Source organism: Lipotes vexillifer, unplaced genomic scaffold (genome assembly GCF_000442215.2).
Source record: "Lipotes vexillifer unplaced genomic scaffold, Lipotes_vexillifer_v1.1 scaffold103, whole genome shotgun sequence".
Classification (NCBI taxonomy): domain Eukaryota; kingdom Metazoa; phylum Chordata; class Mammalia; order Artiodactyla; family Lipotidae; genus Lipotes; species Lipotes vexillifer.
The window spans coordinates 1,170,876-1,179,741 of record NW_006797029.1 but is presented as its reverse complement, the minus strand read 5'-3'; positions in this window follow the sequence as shown (position 1 = coordinate 1,179,741).

The following is an 8,866-nucleotide window of genomic DNA, read 5'->3' as shown; positions in this document are numbered from 1 at the left end:
CGTCTCCTGCATCGGCAGGCGGACTCTCAAGCACTGCGCCACCAGGGAAGCCCTCTTTTCTTTTTTTTTACTTCAGAATTTATGTAGGTGAGCTCTGACTTTCAATGGTCAGGCTGTGCACTAGGTTATTTGGTGCATCGACAAATAAAAGCTGATTTATGAGACTGACAGAGAAGATCCCAGGGCCTGACTTCACTAGGAAACTTTGACACCAGGATATTAAGTATTTTGTGTCTCAGAACCACCATTCTCTATCTACGATCACAGAAGTCACAGAAGAGAACAAAGGCCCTACGTTGGAGAAAAATAGACTGAGATGGACAAATTCATGCACTGAGGTCCAGGAGAAAGGCTCCAGCCCCTCATTCACACCAGCTGAATAACTTCCCATATCACTAAAAAACCAACTAAATGGCACTCAGCCCAGGGGCTCATTTGGGGCCAGTTAGTGTTCCATAAAGGGCTGCTCTACCTGGAACAGTGATTCTCCAGCTGTAGCCATTGGCACTCCACCTTCACAACCTTGGCCACATACACATACACCTATATTTGATGTCTTTAAACCAATTTACTTTTTTGAAAAGCCTAATACATTTATTTGAAAGAGGAACACCATAACATTACCTTAAAACACTTCCCACTTTAATAGAAAGCATCTATGAACTCTATAGTGAAAATAGTATAATGTTATAATCTAGCTAGATACTGATGTCTGTAGAAAACTGTAAGACTGTGGACTTTGTAAAAATCAGAGATTAGCAAGTGTTGGAAAAGTGATAAGGAGTAACACTAACAGAATTTTTCTTTTATGTAATCAGAAAAATTCACAGAGAACAGAAGATCCACTTTCTCACGCTATGATTTAATGTTATTTAAGGTGGAATTTGGGGACTTCCCTGGAGGTCCACTGGTTAAGACTCTGGTTCAATCCCTGCTTGGGGAACAAAGATCTTGCATGCTGTGCTCTACGGCCAAAAAAAAAAATAAGTAAGGTGGAATTTGTGTACCCTCCAAAATCTCATAAGCACCTACAGGCGGGGGAATCTCTATCTAGAAAACAGGACATTGAGGGCAGGAAGGTGTCCTCCCTTTTCTCAAGAGGAGGCTCTTGCCAGGAGCCCTGAGTGTCACTCTCAGTCAATTAATAAATGTGTGTTTAATGCCTGCCGTTGGTCAGGTACTGTGCCAGGCCCAGGAGATACCAAAATGACCAAGACTGAGTTGGTCCCTGCCCTTCAGGAGCTTACAGCCCAACTGTGGTAGGAAAGACAAAAGATAGATGCTGTAGCTGAGTGCAGACCAGTACCAGGGAGCTCAGGTGGCTGGGTAGAGAATGAGTCAGGTGGAGCTGCTGAAGTTACAGTGTTGGGGAACTCCTCTCCCAGGAGGTGACATTTGACTCTAGGCCTAAATGATGAGAAGGAGCCAGTTACAAGGACGGGGGGACCAACAATTTCTAGTGGGTGTAAAGAGAGGCTTTGTGTGAGTGGTAGACAGAAGGCCGGGAGGAGGGGGAACAGAGGGAGATGGGGTCACTGAGGCAGGTGGGATACAGAGGCCTGTAGGCCAAAATGAGTAGTTTGGATTTTACCTCCACTGCAGATGAAGGTTTTTAAACAGTCGTGACATAATTGAATTTGAGCTGTAGAGAGAGCACACTGGTTACTGGGTAGAGAACTGAATTTAGCCAAGCAAGCATGGAGGTCAGGAGGCCAGTAAGCAGCACTCGCACTCAGGTTCTGGCAGTGGACGTGGTAGGAAGGGCGGGATTTGGGCTATAGTCTGGAAAGAAAACCAAGAGGGCTTATTGTTCTTAAAAGGGGGAAGTCAGCAAGAATTATACACATGTGCAAGTCTAGCCCCCAGCGAAGACTTTCCCCTTGAGGTTATTGGAACTGAAAAGGGAATAGGTTTCTCCCGTGTAATTTGATATTATTTAAGGCCTAGAGGGGGAAACAGATTATGGAGGTGAAATAACTCACCAGGCCACCATCTAAGTCATCTTGAGGACCAATGCTTCTCCCCGCCCACTTGGAGACATCTGTAGGAGAGGTCTTCTTCAGCCATTTGTGGCAGGAAGGAGAAGCTGACCTGAGAGGGTGACAAAGTCATGTATCAGTGGGACTCACATGTGCCAGGAGGCAGAAACTGCAGTCATAGGAGACTCTAAAGCTCTGGGAGGTGGCAAACCTCTTCCCCATCACTACAAGGTCCCTGTGGCTCAGCTCTGGGTTGCAGGAAGCACGTCAGAGTGATTAGGGTTTTAGGCTCTGGAGCTAGATGGCTTGGGTCTAAATCCTGACTCAGCTACATGCTGGCTCTGTGGCCTGGGTGGAGTTATTTCACCTCCATATGCCTCAGTTTCCTCCTCTGTAAAATGTGGCTAATAATAGTATCTACCTCATAAGATTGTTATAGTTAGTTAAGGGAGTCAATCCACATCGGCTGATTAGAATAATACCTGGCACAGACCAAGTCCTCAAAAATGTTGTTTTGTTAGTATTTAACTTCTTATTACAAGACAACTTTTCCCCGACTTCCCTGGTGGTCCGGTGGTTAAGACTCCGCGCTTCCACTGTGGAGGGCACAAGTTCCATCCCTGGTCAGGGAAGTTCCGCATGCCACATGGTGCAGCCGAAAAAAACAAACAAACATAAAACCAAGATAACCTTTCCCTTACTGATTTACTTACATCATAAATAAATCAATAAATCAACCTCTAGGTGAGCCCAAGAGAATCTCTTCCCTGCAGATAAAACTGCTTGCCCAGATTAAAGGGCTTGAAGCAGCTCATCCAGGTTGTGTACATCCAGAAGGTGGTGGGGCCAGGATTTTAATCCAGGCCCTATTGATTCCAAAGTCCTAATCTTTACCCTATTGGACATTGCCTGTTCTATATTTTAAGAGGTCTAGTTTCACTTCTAATTTTCAGCTGGTGAGCTGAATGGGTGACCTGGCTTATCTCTACATTGCCCCTCTGTGCTGGGAAGAGTCACAGCCCCAGATGAGGGCGGGAGGAGGGCTATCCTCTGGAAACTTCCCCGGGGCCAGGTAGCTGGAGCCCATTCTCAGATGCCAAGACCAAACTTGCACAGCTTTCATCCTGAGTCAGGGGTGGGGATTCTGGGCCAGGCGAAGCACCTCTAATTTCTTCTCTGTCTCTTTGTAAGAGCAGACTGCACTTTTTTATTTCCTGTCCTCCAAATCAGAAACTTTCAGGGCAGAAATTAGAGCCCATCTGATTCAGCCTCCTCTTATTACAGAGAGGAGATGGAGTGAGGCTCAGAGCAGGAGAGGGATGTGCCCCAAGTCACAGGGCCAGTCATCTGCAGAGCTAAGACTCCACTTCACTTTCTTTTCGCCCACCCTTCCCTGCAGCTGGTCCAACCTCTGCCCCTCAGCTGTTGGCAGATGATCTAACATTTCAGTGGTGGTTGCTCTGTGCCAAGGGCTGGGCTATAGGCACAAGGCTCATGCTTCTCATAGTGTGACACCCCGACCAGCAGCACCAACGTCACCTGGGACCTTGTTCGAAATGCAAATTCTGGAATTCCCTTGCAGTCCAGTGGTTAAGACTCCAAGCTTTCACTGCCGAGGATCCCACAAGCTGTGCAGCGTGGCCAAAAAAAAAAAAAAAAAGCAAATTCTCAGGCCCACTCCAGACCTCTTGAATCAGAAATTCAGAGGGGATGGGCAGCATCTGTTTTCACAAGCTCTCCTGGTGATTCCGATGTCTGCTCAAGTTTGAGAATCACTGCTCTAAGCCATAGGTGTGTAGAACTTGGAGACAGAGGGACCTAGGTTCAAACTGCCTCCATCACTTACTAACTCTGTGACTTGGGCAAGTTATTGCCCCTGAACTTCAGTTTCCTAATCCATAAAATGGCCGTAATAATAGTACCCACAGGGGTTATTGTGAGGACTCCATGAGGCAGCGCGAAGCGTGGTGCGTAGAAGCACCCAGTCAGGGACAGCCTATCTCGGGTTTAGTGCTTTCAGCCAGCAACTGTGGCCAGCTAATAATGAATAACACTATTGTTTCCTTTGTGTTTATTTTTACCTGTTTGCTCCAAATGCAACTGCTTTTCCATTTACGGTAGTGATACAAAAAGTTTTGAGGAAAGAGAAAATGATAAAATCCACATTCTTCAATTCAGCCCTAGCTACAGATTAAAGCAGAGCCAGAGCTGTGAGCTTCAGCTAGCAGCTCCAATGAAAAACCTTCAGAGGGACTTCCCTGGTGGTCCAGTGGTTAAGACACTGTGCTTCCACTTCAGGGGGCATGGGTTCGATCCCTGGTCAGGGAACTAAGATCCCACATGCCACACAGTGTGGCCAAAAAATAGAAAAAGAAAAAAAGAAAAGGAAAGAAAAGAAAAACCTTGAGAAAACAAACAGTGTCAACACAGATACACCCAGGAGGCAGGGCCCTGACCTCAGATAAGGATGAAAACCCACAAAATGCCCAACTCCAATTGAAGGACAATGTTCAAAATGCCTGAAACTATCAACTCCTCAAAACTATCAACTTCATCAAAATCAAGGCAAGTTTGGACTTCCCTGGTGGCCCAGTGGTTAAGAATCCGCCTGCCAATGCTGGGGACACAGGTTCAAGTCCTGGTCCGGGAAGATCCCACATGCTGCGGAGCAACTAAGCCCGTGTGCCACAACTACTGAGACTGTGCTCTACAGCCTGCAGGTCACAACTACTGAGCCCATGTGCCACAACTACTGAAGCCGACGCACCTAGAGCCCATGCTCTGCAACAAGAGGAGTCACTGCAATGAGAAACCTGCGCACCACAATGAAGAGTAGCCCCTGCTCGCCGCAACTAGAGAAAGGTTGAGCGCAGCAACGAAGACCCAATGCAGACAAAAATAAATAAAATAAATAAATTTATTAAAAAAATAAAATAAAGGCAAGTTTGAGAAACTGCAAAAGCTAAGAAAAGCCTAAGGAGACATGGCAGCTAAATATAATGTATCCTGGATAGGATCCCAGAACAGAAAAAAGATATTGGGTAAAAAATGAGGAAATCTGAATAAATAAAGTATGGGCTTTAGTTTATAATAGTGTATCACTACTGGTTCATTAACTGTGACAAATGTACCATACTAACCTGAGATGTTAATAGTAAAGGAAACTGGATGTGGGATACATGGGCACACTGTACTATCATCTCAGTTTTTCTGTAAATCTAAAACTATTCTAAAATAAAAGTTATATTAAGAAATAACTAGAGCTTCCCTGGTGGTGCAGTGGTTAAGAATCCACCTGCCAATGCAGGGAACACGGGTTCGAGCCCTGGTCTGGGAAGTTCCCACATGCCACAGAGCAACAAAGCCTGTGTGCCACAACTACTGAGGCTGAGCTCTAGAGCCTGCGAGCCACAACTACTGAAGCCCACGTGACTAGAGCCCATGCTCTGCAACAAGAGAATCCACCACAATGAGAAGCCCGCGCACCGCAACGAAAAGTAGCCCCCTCTCGCCACAACTAGAGAAAGCCCGCGCACAACAACGAAGACCCAACGCAGCCAAAAATAAATTAATTAAATTAATTAATTAATTAAAAAAGAGAGAAATAAGTAGAACTGAAAAAAAACTAGAACTGAAACTATAACATAGAAGAAAACACAAGGGAAAATCTTTATGACACTGAATTTGCCAATGATATCTTGGTTATGACACCAAAAGCACAGGCAACAAAAGAAAAAAGTAGAAAAATTGGGCTTCATCAAAATTAAAAATTTTTGTGCATCAAAGGACACTGTCAGGAGTTCCTGGCAGTCCAGTGGTTAGGACTCTGTGCTTTCACTGGCGGGGGCCCAGGTTTGAGGCCTGGTTGGGGAACTAAGGTCCCGCATGCATGCCGCTTGGCGTGGCCAAAGCAAGCAACAAAAAACCCAACAACAACAACAAAAATGGACACTCTCAAGAGTGAATAGAGGGACTTCCCTGGTGGCGCAGTGGTTAAGAATCCGCCTGCCAATGCAGGGGACACGGGTTCACGCCCTGGTCCGGGAAGATCCCACATGCCGCGGAGTAAATAAGTCCGTGCGCCACAACTACTGAGCCTGTGCTCTGGAGCCCGCATGCCACAGCTACTGAAGCCCGCGCACCACAACTACTGAAGCCCGTGCACCTAGAGCCCATGTTCTGAAACAAGAGAAGCCACTGCAGTGAGAAGCCCGTGCACTGCAACAAGGAGTAGCTTCCGGTAGCTGCAACTAGAGAAAGCCTGCATGCAGCAACGAAGACTCAATGCAGCCAAAAATAAATAAAAATAAATTTATAAAAAATTTAAAAAAATAAAAGGACTTGGATAGACTTTTTTATTTTTGTTTATTTTAATTTTTTATTTGGATAGATATTTAAACAATTTTTATTTATTTATTTGGCTGTGTCACGTCCTTGTTGTGGCATGCAGGATCTTTAGTTTTGGCATGTGGGATGCTGACCAGGGCTGAACCCCAGCTCTCTGCACTGGGAGCACAGAGTCTTAGCCACCGGACCACCAGGGAAGTCCCTTGAGTAGACATTTCTCCAAAGAAGATATACAAATGGCCAATAGCTCATAAAAAGATGCTCATCGCTAATCATTAGGGAAAAACAAATCAAAACTACAGTAAGATACCACTTCACACCCATTAGGATGGCTATTATTAAAAAACAAACAAACAAAACAAAACTCAGTATTGGTGAGGATGTGGAGAAATTGGAACCCATATGCATTGCTGGTAGGAATACAAAATGGTGTAGCCACTATGGAAAACAGTATGGTGGTTCCTCAAAAAACTAAGCATAAAATTACCATGTGATCCCAAAATTCCACTTCTGGGTATATACCCCAAGTAATTCAAAGCAGAGACTCAAAAAGATATTTGTACACACAGGTTCACAGCAACATTATTCACAATAGCCAAAAGGTGAAAGCAATTCAAGTGTCCCTAGAGAGATAAGTGGATAAACAAAATGTGGTGTATGCATACTATATACTATGGAATATCATTCAGCCTTAAAAAGGAAGGAAATTCTGAGACATCTTACAATGTGGATTGAGGACATTTTGCTAAATAAGCCAGTCACAAAGGACAAATACTGTATGATTCCACTTATATGAGGTAATTTGTTATACTGTGATTTCTAATAAGAAATATGCATTTGGTTTTATTCCTGTTTCTGGCACAGAGCTCCTAAAACCCTTGGGATTTCCTATATGAGTAGAGTGATAAAGATGTCTTTTGCTATTTGTAGCAAGCTCCCTTTCAGCCACACCTGAATTTAAGTTAGTGAGGTAATTTTTAGAAAGCCCCTAAGGATGGGCTGGTTGCCAGGGGAACGAATGTGAGATTAGAGGGTTTTAATCTTTTTTTTTTTTTTTTTTTTTGGCAGCACGTGGGATCTTAGTCCCTGACCAGGATTCAAACCCATGCCCCCTGCATTTGAAGGGGAGTCAACCACTGGACCGCCAGGGAAGTCCCAGAGGGTTTTAACTTTTCGTCTAATGCCGTCCCCTCACCTCCAGGGAGGGGAGAGGGGCTGGAGGTTGACTTAATCATAATCCTCAATTATGCCCATGTAATGAAGCCTCCATAAAAATCTTAAAACTACCAACCAGGTTTGGAAAGCACCTGAGCTGCTGAAAATGTGGAGGTGCTGGGAGGGTGGCATACCTAAAGAGGGCATGGAAGGTCAGTGCCCCTGCCCCCATACCTTGCCCTATGCTTCTCTTCTATTTGGCTGTTCCTGAGTTATACCCTTTTATTTATTTATTTATCTTAAAAATTCTATTTATTGATTGATTTTTGGCTGCATTTGGTCTTCGTTGCTGTGCACGGGCTTTCTCTAGTTGCGGCGGGGGCTACTCATCCTTGTGGTGCGTGGACTTCTTATTGCTGTGGCTTCTCTTGTTGCGGAGCACGGGATCTAGGCGCGCAGGCTTCAGTAGTTGCAGCATGCCGGCTCAGTAGTTGTGGTCCACGGACTCTAGAGCGCAGGCTCAGTATTTGTGGCACACGGGCTTAGTTGCTCCGCAGCATGTTGGATCTTCCCAGACCAGGGATCGAACCCGTGTGCCCTGCATTGGCAGGCAGATTCTTAACCACTGCGCCACCAGGGAAGTCCCATATCCTTTTATAATAAACTGGCAATCTAATAAGTAGGCCATTTTCCTGAGTTCTGTGAATGGCTCTAGCAAATTAGCCAGGAAGGGGGGTCATGGGAACCTCTGATTTATAGCCAGCCTATACAAAAGCATGCATAATAACCTAGATTTTTAATTGGCACCTGAAATTGTGATGAGGCAGAGTAAAGGGACCAAGTAGGTAATTAAATAGTTAACTCCACTAGGGATTGTAAGTAAAGAAAAAAGCTTGGGAGACCCCTGTAAGTTAATGATCATTCAGAAAAGCAGGTTTGCTTAACCACAAAACCAAGTAGGCTTGCTTAGCAACAAACCATGCAACAGAAGCATGAGACATGCCCCCAAACAATAAAACAGTGGTGGCATGAGACCCACATCCTGCCAAGTGAGCTCAGTAAGTTAATGACCCCTAAGACATGCTCTCTGCACACATAAAAAACAATAATTTATGGAAAGGTGACATTTCAAAGTGAAAGACCCGCATAGTACTGAGACTTGAAATAATTTTTCCATAGTGCCATGACAGTCCTAGCCTGACCATGTAGGGACAAGAAAACTCCCCTGCCCAACCTGGAGGAGGAGCTGATGATGGAAGTTTGATGTCTACCCAAGAATGAGGAAGAAAATGGTCTTTTCCCCCTCCCCACTTTTCCTTTGATTATAAAACTGTAGCTCACTATGTTCTCAGGGCATGGCACCCACCCACCCGCTTGTAAGCTTC